Source organism: Malania oleifera, chromosome 6 (genome assembly GCF_029873635.1).
Source record: "Malania oleifera isolate guangnan ecotype guangnan chromosome 6, ASM2987363v1, whole genome shotgun sequence".
Classification (NCBI taxonomy): Eukaryota; Viridiplantae; Streptophyta; class Magnoliopsida; order Santalales; family Ximeniaceae; genus Malania; species Malania oleifera.
In genome coordinates this window covers 90254499-90269120 of record NC_080422.1, presented here as the reverse complement: position 1 = coordinate 90269120, position 14622 = coordinate 90254499, and the positions used below count along the sequence as shown (strand labels likewise).

At 38.0% G+C, this 14622-nt stretch overlaps 1 pseudogene; it reads left to right on the top strand.

Annotated features, from left to right (window-relative positions):
* Window positions 1-12676, top strand: part of LOC131158697 (uncharacterized) — a 19607-nt pseudogene extending 6931 nt beyond the window's left edge.
* The last annotated feature ends 1946 nt before the right edge of the window (window positions 12677-14622 follow it).

Below are 14622 nucleotides of genomic sequence, written 5' to 3'. Positions count from 1 at the left end.
AAGTTATACCTATGTGAACTGAGGTGACTTCTAATAAAAATCAGGACCTAAAATGAACTTTGTAAGGGCCCCGGTCGACCGAACCAGTCCAGTTATACTAAGTTGGGTCAACCGAACCTCTGTTGGCTGAAAAGGCTTAGCCTCGGTCAACCGAACTGTGGCAGTATAAATGCCACAGTCGACCGAATGGTCAAAGAAGTCAACACTTTGACTTCGCATGGTCGACTGTTCAGCTTTTGAACATAGTGTCTTCAGTCGACCAAATCTGCAAGTGTCTAACACCCCAACCATTCGGCCGACCAAATGCGTAGTTCATTTTGGCCATGATCGACCGAACATAGTTGAGTAGCCGACCGAATTTGATTTGGTCAACCGAACCCACGAATGGGTTCAAAATCGCCTAAAGACGGTCGACCATGTTCTTAGTTCAAAATCTCCACAGTCGACCGAACCTCTTAAAGTGGTCGACCGAACCCTTAATACGGTTGACCGAACCTCTCAGGTTGCCCAATTTTTACCAAGGTAAAACAAGGGTCATTTTTTATTAACCATACTTGAACTTTTTCAAAAATGTCGAATGAGTCCCCAACGGCCATATTTTTTGGAGTGTCTATATATGCTCCCTCATTTGGTTTGATTAGCACTCATTAGCAATTTAATTAGCAAAAATTCTCCTTGAATTTCCCAGAACTCTCATTGCTTATACTTCACATTTTCAAGCCTATATTTGATACTCTCTCATATTTTTTGCTTGGAAAATCTTTTTGAAAATAGAGAGTATTATTTTCTTATACTCTTTTCTTGCAAATTAATTGCAAGTTAAAGGGAGTTCGTTTCTCATTGATTGTATTGTGTGCATTTATATATATCATTTTTTAAAGCTTACTACTCTCACTTACTCGCATTGATTGATATCGATTTTTGAGAGTAAGCTAAGTTATTCCCGTTGTATTTTATTGATAAATATCATTTGAGAAGAACTCTCATTTGCTTCTGAGTCTTGGCATCCTTGTTGCCAGATTTGAAAGCTTGCTTGTGCTTTTGATATAAAACATTTTTGCAAGCTTAGATCCTTACCTCTATTGTGCTAAATACTTGAAAAAATATTTGTTGAGATATTTAAGTAGGATTTTTTAAGTTCCTTTGATTTTTGCTCTATTGATTAAAATATCTTCAATCAAAGGTACCACTCTCACATACTCATATACACATCTCTCTGAGAGTTGATATATATATAACCTGACCAATCTCACTTGAGCATTATATCCATATCATCTGTGAGTGCATATATCTGGATCATATTATTGTACAAATCTGCTTAGTGTAAGAAGCACTTTTCATTATACAAAAAACTTATTTAATTGTATTCCAGGCGTGGCCTGAGGTGGGTATTCTCCGCCCCTTAAGGAGTGTTTGGGCCTTCTCCACCCCGTAAGGAGAATTTGTAAAGGTTGGGGTCAGCCCTGCTAATTTGACTTGGGGTATTCCCTTACCCAGTAAGGAAAAGGTGGTTGTAACCAGTACCACTCCACCTGTTAAGTGAGCATTAGTGGTAATCCTCGGACTTGCGAGCTGAGGCGTGGACGTAGGCACATTTGCCAAACCCTGATAACATATTCGGTGTCACTTTTACTTTTCCTGCTTTATATTCTGCTTCTTGCTTGATTTAATTCATTTTCTAAATATACTACATATCTTATTGACATGGAATTGTAATTTGTTGAGCTACTGGAACTATATTGCCTGCGCTAAGAATTGTTGATTTATCATTTCTGCAATTTCATACGTGCTTAGATTGCCCCTAGGATGTGTATTACTGATGCTGGCTTAGTTAATCCTAGGAAGAAAATTTAAATTTCCAATTCACCCCCCTCTTGGGAGCACACCAATTCCAACAGAGCCGCATCTCTAGCTTTTGAGTATGTCTGTTGAATCGCATCCCAAATATCCTTGGCAGTAGCCAAGAACATACATGTGTCACTAATCTCAGAAATCATAGAATTCCACAGCCATGCCATACTCATGGAATCTTCTTCATCCCATGCTTCAAAACGAGGATCTCCTGGTTTCGGCCCCGTACCCATGAGATGGCTGATATTTCCCTTTCCCTTCAGCACGGCACAAACAAGTTGAGACCATTTAAGGTAGTTTTTTCCATACAGCGTATATGCTGCCTGGATGTTTTGCAATTCCTTGGGTTGTTAGGATCGAACAATCTCCTCTGATTGTGCTGTAGCGGTCGTCTCTACAACCTCCGACATTCTTCACGAACAATGATCTCTCGAAAATTAAAGTCAATCACTCGAAACAGAAACCACCAGCAACAAAGGCTGGCAAAGGTAGAAATAAGAACGGAAACAGCTCTAAGAAATTTCAGCAATGAATGCTGAACAAAAAAAAGTGCAAAAATACTGTTTTTAAACTAAAAAACAGGGTAAAATAGGATACAAAGAAGCAGCAGTATGGTCTCGGCAATGAAAGCCTGTGTGAAGAGGTTTTTAATCCCAGAAAAGAGCTTTAGGCTCTGATACCATGACACAAACTGAGAAACACTTCGTGGAAGAATTTTCTTCATTTTATTCGAATAATACACAAAATGTTAGCTATATACATCAATCCTAGCAGTATAAAAGGAAAATTAACTAGGTTATATCAGATCCCATGATTTATGGGATATTCTAACAAAATAGGAAATTAACCAAATCAGCCTAATTATAGGAATACAGACTGTTACAAAATTTCCTAAAATAGCTAACTACACACGTATAGAATAAAGTCATTAAACACGTTTTCCCACAGAAATAAATGTTTGTAGGGACTTTTTCTTTCAATAGGGCTTTTGAATTAACCGCCATGGAACTTTCCTAAGTTCAAAAATAGGATTTTAGAAACATATTACTCAGAATTTACCATCCTTGATCACAACCTCCACCAAATGGAATCCTCTATACCATTATACAGCTTTTAAGAGTATAAGGACTCCAAGAAGGCCAACAAAGATTCCAATTTCCAGTTTGCACTTACAAAGAACAATATTAGTGCAACCTATTCTCCTCCCAAAGGACCCAAACAATACAATGTAAAAAACATGCACCTCTTTCGACTGCAAGTAAAAATATATCAAAAACCTCAACTTTAGCACCCTAAAACAAACACACCAAACATTATGCCTAAATTTAACTATTCTTCCATCCCCAACCACAAAAGAGGTTTATAAATAATACCAAGTGCTTTTTATAATACTCTTCCACAAGACCACCACATACCATGACCAGAGTCCTGGCAGAGCCATCCACCACTAAAATCCTATCAAATTTAGTTACTACCGTCTTCCTCCAGTCCCTCTCCACTGCAAGCTCCAGAATCACTTACCAAAAAAGCTCTTAATTCAAATGCCCAATCAACTAAGTCGAACTTAAATTCCTGCCCAATCCCTACCCACAAAAGATCACCAGCCTCTTTGTGACTGAGAATTAAACAGTAAGAATAGGAAATAAGCAGGTAGGCTTGATAGGATGCTTCTCATTACAGTCACTTTCCTTCCCCTACAGAGACATTGCCTCTTCCACCCTGCCAATATGCACCCAAATCTCTTAATGATGGTATCCCAGCACCCAGACCGGCTTTGTTTTGAAAGAGAGCTCTGATGGCAACCCCAAGAACACTGTCCAAAAGGAAGTCAAAATTAACCAAGATTCTCAGCAAGCCAAACCTTCTCTTCTAATACTACAGGAATCAACTCACTGCACCTCCTAGATAGCATTATTTAAATAAACTTTCACAAAATACATATAAACAAAAAAAAAATGCAATTTACTTCCAATGGCACATAATTCAAACATCACACTATGTAACTCATAAAGATACATTACATAAGTCACAACATTTATAAACTGACCTTGATAATTTATCAATAAGTTGAAAGTGAAACATTACATTTTATTCATGAACCTGAATTTTGAATTCAAAGATTAATCAGTTAGGAGATGGAGGATCAGATTTTGCAGCTTTAGTCCACCACATTGGTGTTCCATCTTCTAATATGTTTTCTGGTGGTGGTGAAGACTTGGCACTTTTACACTTTGTAAAGTAAATATATGAAGTCTGTGTGTGTGTGTGTCGTTAATTACATTTTTCTATTTGGCACTTTCATATTTTGTGGAGTGAATATATAAAGTGTGTGTATGTGTCAATTAAATTGAAAACATGCATATATGCGTAAAATGCAAGCATATTATGCACATAAAGTCATAGGAATGCAGACACAACGCACAAATGCCACATATTTATGTGGTGATTAAGCATAGACATACAAATCATACATACTCTTATGTGGTACATTTATTCTAGATCATGCTATCAATTTAATGCATGACTTAGAATTTAATATACCATAAGCGTCTGAGCAATGGCTAAAATGTATATCATACAAACTCCAATAACCAACAACACTCAAACACACAAGGCTGTTAGGTGTGTTGGGGAAGGGAGGTATGGAATCGGAGGTGATGACCAAAACCAATCACCCAAAATGAGATCCTTCCCCTAGTTCAAAACAACAAAGTAGAAAATAATCAATAACAAAAAATTTGAAGTAGCCAGCAATCAACAACAAAGATCAGCCACACACACACACAGACACTAAGATTTACGTGGAAAACCCTTTGGTGTGAAGGGAAAAACCATGAGACCGAAGTTAGCTTCCAATCTTCCACTATATCAAAATAGTAGGTTACACTAGGTCTTCCCTAGTTGAAACTAGGGGCACACTTCAACTATAATCATCAAGAATAACAAAATCTTGGCATCCAAAGCAATATGAATCATCATCAATAAGGTGGAATCAAACTAGAGTGGAAGACGGAGAGATCTCAACCAAAAAGAGAGGCCAGGTCCACAAAACCCCAAATGACAATCAAACTGTCCACAATGAAGAAGGATGAGTCATGAACATTTTGTCAAAATTTCAGCTCAATCAGACAAGAAATCACTATCCAGTCCTCACATTCAAGCTGACCGCACAGGCACCTTTAACCCAGATTTTTCAGCCAAGTGTGTTCTTCTCTCCCTCACTCTCTTCTTGGCTGTCCCGAGGAATCACAAACTCCTCTTCTTCCAGCAATTGCTTCCCATATTAATTGATTTTTCTACTCCGAAGATAACCATTTATCTTCCAAAGCAAGCAATAACTAAATAATAAATGAAGTATTCCATTGCATGACAGCTAAATGGGCTACCAGCCTACCACAACAATATAAATATCTTCTTCTTCCACTTGGATATGGATTCCACATGGGCACTGACAAAGTCAATCAAATGGACTCCATATACATAGGCCATCCTCCATATAGGAGTATAGGAGGGAAACCTGACAGGGTGCAACACTCACAAATAAGACCTTCAAACTACTATAGTCACCAAGATATGTCATTCCATATGAGTGAAACATATCAAGACATGGCACCTCCTCCACATCTGAATGCTAGGACACATTCTCTATGATACACATACCACATACGCACAAGAATGTTTATCAACATTTAGAATCCCAAGTAATTGTCTATAGTGTTGCTAAGCAAAAAACAAACTTTGCTTCCCTTCATATATTCCATTCCTGTAGACACAAACCACATACGCACAAGAATGTTTATCAACATTTAGAATCCCAAGTAATTGTCTATAGTGTTGCTAAGCAAAAAACAAACTTTGATTCCATTCATATATTCCATTCCTGTAGACACCACTAGATACACATGGTAATTACAAATAAACAGTACCTCATACTAAAGTTATAAGGTCATGACATTTCCTCCCACCCAAAGCAAGAACATCCATAGTGAACTGAATACACACATTGGTACCAAGAACCCAAAAAACTGTCCAGATAATTAAATAATGTTAATGCACCCATTTTTGTGCCATTGTCATGTCATAACTGCTACTAATTGCCTCAGCAATTGATCCCACTCACGACCTATATCTTAGACATGTGCCTCAACTACGCTCCCCTGTCACTTGTCATGACACCTGGTGATGCCAGCCTTAGTGTTTCTCCAATCACTCTCTCCACCAATGCATGCTCAAACAAATCAAAGGTTTAGAGCCCCCAGAATATATTCTAAAATGCCACATATATGCGCATACAATGGTGAATGAACTTTAACATTTCCAATTATACATAGCATCCCAATGATCTGCTTCCCCATGGCAATAGAACCCTTACAATGTCTTTTGCAATGCCAACAACTTTCAAGGACTCATACGATTCCTCCTCAATCCTCACCATTAGTCTCCGCATCCAGAATACTTATCCATATAGAAGTCTCCACCAAAAACAATGTCACGTTCATGTTACTTGTCAATGGCACTAACTCCTCAAAAGGTCCTCTCCAAAGCATCCAAATGCCTAGAAAAACAGGCAAACACCTTTAGTCTATGAGTCTTGACTCTTGACAGATCATGTCTCGTTTGCCATTAGCCATGGCAGCCTCATCCTACACTGCACTTTTCTCAAATCTCAACCAAATACTTAAATCCCTAGAAAGGTTTATGATGTCAGGGCTACACCTTCCATTGGCTATTTTCAACTCAAGTTCCTGCACAAAATAGCTTCCTATCCTACTTGGTGTTGCTTCTTTGTGTTTTCACACAACCACTAAATTCTCACTTAACAACTAGGAATTCCTACAGCACAAGCACGCATTCCATGGCACAACTTCCCTTTCGAAGTTGCAAACCATCACCCAATTCCCATCACCTATCTTCCTGCCTAATTTATCTCGAGCCAACTTACTCAAACCCATGAGGCAGTTAATCTCCAAAGGCACAAACAAACTGTTTGAATCTTAATTAACCTTAAACCCAAAAGGTGATAGCTAGCTTGTTAACTAAATCCTCTAAGGGGTTATACCAACATTTTTCAAGGCTATAGATTTGGTTCATGGGTATTGGGGAGCCATACCCACATTGCCTGCTGTCATTTTTAAGTCCAAATGAAAAAAAATACATAAATAAATAAAAATAAAAAAATAACCGGGGGGATGCCAAGTCTAATGGGCAAAGAGCAACATACAATGTAAACGAGTATAGTGGTGAATGCAAGTATACTTTCTTCTCCCACTGTGGAGTTCAAATAAGCTATGTGGGCAAAGCACATGCATAGAAAGAAAACAAGCACTGTGGAGAATGCAGGTACACTTTATTAAAAAACAAACATAAAACTGGTAGCCCTTACTAGCTAATCTCCCAATGCACAAGAAAGCTAGGAAGCATCGAGCTATCAACACATATGGGGTCCTTTAAGTGTTGGTAACCAACATCAACTGACATGCCCCAACACATGCCAATAATTAATTTTTTTTATTTCAGACAATGCTGAGACACTCACCAACAACAGGGGGCCATGTCCAAGACACTTCTTGCAGCAAAACACTGCCTTTCATTGCCCTCTTCAATTCTGTTAATGAAACCCCCAAAGAAATTTGAAGAAGCCTGAAACTCAAGAGGTTTTTCAACATTGGAGCATGTAAAATTTGGAGCTCTAACACTGCTGCACCAGCCTTGCAAAGTACTGCATAACCTCCCGGCTTCAGAATTTCCCTGGGGACCACGTCCAGGACACTTCTTGGAGCAAAACACTGCCTTTCGTTGCCCTCTTTAATTCTGTTAATGAACCCCCCAAAAAAATTAGAGGAGAAGCCTGAGAGTCCAGAGGTTTTTCAACATTGGAGCATGTGAAATTTGGAGCTCTAGCACTGCTGCACCAGCCTCGCAAAGCACAGCATAACCTCCCAGTCCCAGAATTTCCCTGCTCTATCTATCTACCTGTTTATATATATATATATAATTAACATATCCCTGCCTTGTGGCATCCCTATTTTTTAAAAATTTCTGTATTCCTATGTTGGTCGTATCACCGTATCCCGTGTCGATATCTGTTACAAGGTCTTAAATTCTCACAGCATGCCTTGCCACTATAATGGCACCAAGTCTCACTTGGACACACACAATCTTAATTCGTTGGGTAATCCTGCTAGTGTGTGTAAAGAAGTATGACATACACAAGAAAACAATTTACAGGAGCAACACCTCTCAAACTTTTTTTTCAAAGACAAGGATTACAGAGTCATACATGTGTAGGAAAACCATGGACGAATTCCCTCTAATGTCCTATGTCACCTGCATGTCATATTAATATAGTTGGCACCCTCAAGTGTCTATGGTCTGCAGTTGACAACCCCAACTACCTAGGTTGTGTTGGACACAGCCTACATTTGCCAACAAATCATAACTATGTCTAGAATTATGTGGGTAGAAACATTGCCATTTGTCAACCCACGAATTATCCCTTCAGACAAGCCTGCATGTCAGCCCTTACAAGGACGAATATCAAGTAACCATTCCACCTTGTTCAACATATCAACACTGCAGCCTTTGACATTGACTCTGCACACAGATTGCACATCAATACCTTGTGTCATGCATGTTTTTTCCTTAACCATGACATATCCCATACACAAGCACGCAACATATGTCAATGAGGCACTTGACACATACCCAAGTTAAACAACCGACCATGTCAACCAAACTAGTCGCTATAGCTACCTTGTCAAAGATTGGCCCCAACCATGTCCATTTTGACCATGTCGAGTAGGCAACTTAGCATCTATGTGCTCCCTCCTTAGCAAATAGGTAGTCAATTCACCAAATGTGAAGATAACCCATGACAGGCCATCTTGTGCTATTGACTTGGCACATGAGTTGACAACACTGTGTGCATTGGCAATATCAAGGTAATCAAGGGTCTGACAGTATGCCACCTAACACTACTCAACAGAAGTTAAGGCTTACTACATATTTCCCCACATCCAACTGTGATACTTTTTTCAAAATAGTCCGAATTTCTATAAGGTTTCCCTCCTATGTGAAGAATGACCAACATATGTGAAGTCAACTTGAATGTCTTTGTCAATGCCCAAGAGAAATCCATGCCTATGTGAAAGAAAGTAAAGGATGGGGATCAATGAGGAAAAAAGACCTTGATGCTTTGAGAGGGTTAAACAACAGTTTGATGATGGCAAAGTATTTACAGACCAAGATGAACTCTTTAGAAGATTATGGTGCAAATATTTGGCATGTTCCTCTATAACTAACACTTCTTTTTATTTTTTTATTTTTTTCAATCCTCTAAGAATATCCTTCTTAAAGACAAATTTTAACTCATTACCCCAAGATTGATGCCATTCGGTCCATGCAAATAATCCCAACCAACATTGTTTCACTGTCATAATTCTCTTTAAAGTGGACCAAGTTTCAGCATCAATATGCATTTTGCAGATTTACAGACCATCCAAGCATAATGACTAATTTTAGATTACCCATTTTACCTAAAAGCTTAACCTATTAGGTTGTGGGCCAACAATGTATATCAAGCCTTAACACTCCCCCCACACGTGCATCCCATCAGAACATGGAGAGAGACAAATAATTCCCATGACAGGGAATACAACAATTTTTTAAACACAACATAATAAATGCAGGCAACAAGACTATAACCAAAGACCTCTTGGTAACAAGCTCTGATACCATGTTGGATTACCACTTTACCTAAAAGCTAAGTTATTAGGTTGTGGGCCAACAATGTATATTAAGCCTTAAAACTGTGGATCTAAATTCTTCCCTGGAATAGACTGTGATGCACACTGGACAGCATCAAGGATCTGCTGCCAAGGGAGAATTTAGAAGAAAGTGAGGAAAGAAGTAGGAAGAAGAAGAAGAAGAAGAAGAAGAAAGAAAGAAAGAAAAGGAGAGGCGGGAGAAGGAGATACACGTGAGGGGGGAAAAACGCACATTAATTTCAAATTAAATTTAACAAAATAACCACCTCCTGACTTTCACACACTATTTAAGTATTTATAAGAAAGACTCTTAACACTGGAAATTACACATTCCCCCTAAAAAATATATATGAAATTACAAACATGCCCCTAAAATACACAAATATTACAAACAAGCTCCTAAATACACATAATCATGTTCTAATTAAACTAAACATGCATTAAACTATTAACTAAACCCAACAATCCCTTGACCCAATTCTTTTGAATTAGTCTCCAACAAGGGTTTTCCCATGGTCCTACTTCTTGTCATCAAATCTCCCCCAGTCAGAAAAAATTCGGCCTCGAATTTTGAAATGGAGGATCAAAAATAAGAAGCAAAGTTGGACTCTTTGAAAGTCGGTGCATGAGTGATGCAAGAAACCATGTTTCTTTGGCAGCAGCCTCAGCACAATAGACTTGAATTGAGAATTGGCATCAATGAACACATTGCAAATGACAAACTCAACAGTAGGAATGTTTGAAAGACTTTTGATGTCTTCGAACACATGCACTTCCTTGCTCATAGTGTCTTCAAGTTGAATAACTTCGACATGACCAATAATGACAGATTCTTCATCTTGGTTGGTTGCTAGAGCGGGCTTCAAAATGATTTTCTTATCATTATAGTGGACAACATATATGTTCTCATGTCCTTGAACCACACAGATCATCCAACCAAGAAGAACAAAGGAGTGCATAACCAATATTCATTGGTATAATATCACACCAAAACATTATCAAAATAGTCACTCATTTGGATAGGAACCAAACATCTTCCACAAACATGTAAAGCACAGATAGCAACCCAAGATATCTCAAAAGACTTTGGGCGAGGTTCTAGATGAAATTGCAAATAAGTGACCCCATTTATAGAAACCACATTCATATGGCATCTTCCATTAATAATGCTTTTGCAAACATTTTCTCCACACTTGAGACAGGTGTGAAAAAGCTTGAAACTGTGCCCAAAGTTTAACAAATGACATTCCTTTCTCCAATAATTTCTCACCATGTTTCTTGATTCATACATACATATACTGCAACTATATATCACGAAAAGCCCTAACAAAATTTGCCCACAAACCTGACTCCCAATTTCTCAAGAACCATCTTCAATTCACGTGTAGTCTCAAGTCCATGCAGAAACTAAACTAAAAAACTCACAAAGGAAGCAATGCAGATTGATTTTTATTGCTGGCAGTGACAAATCCACACTCCAAAGTGCTGATGTATAACTGATACTTCAATTTCTAGCCTTTCATATCAAAATATTGCACTTGTTCGCAAAATATCATATCCAAAATCAAAATATCACGCTGCAGATCAAAATAAGAAGATCAAAATATTGTGGTAAACCCAAAATCTCTTGGCTGGAGCAATTTCTCGCGAAACTAGAAAATACAGGAGAAACTACCAGTTTTCCTCACATGTGTTGCCAGCAAGAGTACTCCAGCAGTGAAATTTTGGATGCTGGTAGATCGAAGGGTGGTGAGTCCAGGGGTGGTGGCTGTGCCAAGAGAAAGTGCCAGGAATTAAGGGATTTTGAAAGAGGTCGGCTGGGAAATTCTCGACTGCTCATTGGATGGAGATAAAATTTTGGGAATAGGCCTTTCAAAAGTGTATTTTTCTGATGGTGGTAGTGTTGTTGCAAGGTGATGTCTAGAAAGTGTTGATCGCAATCAAGGAGCAAGACTGTAATTTTCTGGAAGTTTTACAGTGAGGAAAAGTGTTTTGAGGCTCCAAATTTCATTGATTTCTGTTAGTAAATTGTTGGAATTCTCTGGTTTTGGAAGAATGTTGGTAGATATTGTAAGAGAAATTCAAGTGACTCTGCTGCGACAATACAGTTGGGTTTTTTTTTTTTTAACTGAAATTTAAGAGTATGGAATAAGAAAATCAGAATGAGAGAGAGAATAGACTGAGAGAGAGAGAGAGAAGAAGAGAAGGTAGAATAAGGGAGAAGGAAAGAGAGCTGCAGAACAGCACTGAGAAGGAAATCAAAAAACAGAGAGAAATGAGAAAGAGAAACTGAGAGGGAAGAGAAGAAGACTTAAGAAGGGAGGAATTGCTGTAGGACAGAAACTACTGCAAGTAGAAGAGGCAGCAGGACAACAGAATAGAGAGCAAGAAAGAGAATTAGAGACAGAACAGAGAACAAAAGGAGAAAAGAGAAGAAAGGCGGGGGAAGAAGAAGAAGAAAAGAAAAGAGTGAGGGGAAAATGGGGGATTGAAGCGGAAGAACAGATATCGATTTTTTTGAGGTCTGATACAACATCAAGGATCTGCTGCCAAGGGAGAATTTAGAAGAAATTGAGGAGAGAGGGAAGGGGAAGAAGGAAGAAGAGGGGAGGGGAAAGAAGGGGATACACTTGAGGGATGCCACAATAATCTCAATTCAAATTCAACAAAATAACCACCTCCCTCATTGATTTTCACACACTATTTATAAGAAAACCTCTAATACACGAAATTACACATATACCCCAAAAACTACATGAAATTACAAACAATCCACTAAAATACACAAATATTACAAACAAGCCCCCTACACACAATGCTAATTAAACTAAACACATAATAAACTATTAACTAAACCCAACAATCTCTTGATCCAAATCTTTTGAATTAATCTCCAACAAGGGTTTTCCCATGGTCAGGCTTCTGGTCCTACATCACTATGCCATCAAAATGGCAAATATTGTGGACACTTTTGTGTTCTGAGTATACAGCATGAAGTTTGGACAGTCTCTAGAGCTATCACGCATGCAGCGCTACCTTTCAATGGTCAATTAACATGAATGTGTATGATATACTCAGCCTATACGTGGCTTCATGTGAGCTATAGAAGTTAAACGAAGCAAATTTTTAATGTTTTACAAATTTTGGCTATACAACTTCCATGGAAATTTTTGCAAAGGTTTCCAAATCACATTTCTGTTACCAAACTTAATCATTGTTGGGTAGAATACCCAAAAAAGATGTTTAGTACATTTTCTTACATGATCAGAATAACAGGCCTTAGTATTGGTCATTCCCCTGCAATAATAGTAAAATGAACAAAACACAACAACCCAAGAGTTTAAGCAAAAATGAAAATTCAAAGGTAGATATTATCAAACATCACTATTGAAATGGCCAGGCAAGAATATAGGTCTTTCTAGAAACACATAAGGGAAAGAGTACCGAGAGCAAATCACAACATGACTCACCCACAACCCCAACAGCAGAGTCACAGTGCTCCACAAAAAAAGTGCTCCCCAAATTGGATGAAATTTCGTTCTCCCTCCACTTTGGTGCAATGAAAACATCAAAATCAATGCCAATTCATCAAGTTACAAACCAAATCCTAATTTAACCAGGAATAGCAAGTTATCGACTTCCATCCTTGCAAGAAACTTTGAAAGAAAGTTTCAACAAAAGCTAATTTTATTTTATTTTTTAACCAAAAAAAAAAAACATCATTCAAACAGATGCCTTCACGATCCTACTGCTCCCCCTTAAAGGTACGCATACCATTTTAAAAAAAAGTCATTTGAAATAAATTCCCAGCAATGTCCGCTTTGGTCTAATTTCACTCGGTCAATAGATAATTATTGTACATCTTCTTTGCCGATCAAAAATATTCATATATATTTTTATGGCAAAAGAAATTTTTATTAATAGGAAAAGAATTTACAAGAGGAAGAATGAGACATGTCCCGGAAAAGGTATGGAACAATCCAGAAAAAACAACTAAAAAAAAAAGATTAACAAGTCAGCATGTTCCTCCAATAACTCCTGGAAACTATTCCCTCTGAAAAAATCAAAACCAAAGCACAATGAGGGAGAATGAGACATCTCCTGAAAAAAAAGAAATTTCATTAATAGGAAATTTTTTTTATAGCTAAATAAATTTTCATTAATGGAAAAAAAAATTTACAAAACGGAGAATGAGACATCTCCAGAAAAAGATCTGCGACAAGCCAGAAAACACAACTAAAGATGACAAAAAGAGAAAAGATCAACAAGTCAGCATGTTCCTCCACTCCTGGAAACTGTTCCCTCCGAAAAGTCCAAAACCAATGCACCACAGTGAGACAAAATACTGAATTTTGTTCTGGATCAGCACCCAATTTAATTTCTTCCCAGAGAATATCTGTGCATTATGCTACAGCCATATCCCCCATAAACCTGCAAACATGCCACACTTATAAAGCTGCCTACCCTTCCTTCTTCCAAAGCCTGTGGAAGAAATGGCTAACAAGTCTTCCTGAAAAAGGAGATACCACCAAAAAGCTTACTCCAAATCCTCCCAGCAAATTCAGAGTGCAGAAGAAGAAGAGAAGCTGTCTCAGAGTTCTTGTAACGGAGCACACATGCATCGAGAGAGAGAGCCTTCAAAGATCTCCTAATTTGCAGCAAGTTATTATTATTAATTTTATCAAGCACAACCAACCAAGTGAAAGCCTTGAGTTTTGGGGGAGCCTTGGCCTTCCAAATAAAGTATAGAGCAGAAATGAAGAATTAGAATGGATCAAGAATTCAAAAAAAATATTTGCAACAATCAACTCCCGATTAAAATACCAAGAATAAACATCCCTCCCCGACTAAATGTTACTCTCATTCAATAAAGATAACAAAGAACTCCACCATCTCCCTTTTGTTAAGAGGTCTCCTAAAATGGAGATTCCAGGAAACCAAGGGACTATTCAGGTCCCCAACAAAGAAAGACATGGCTCTATTGTGCTTGGAACTCATATGAAAG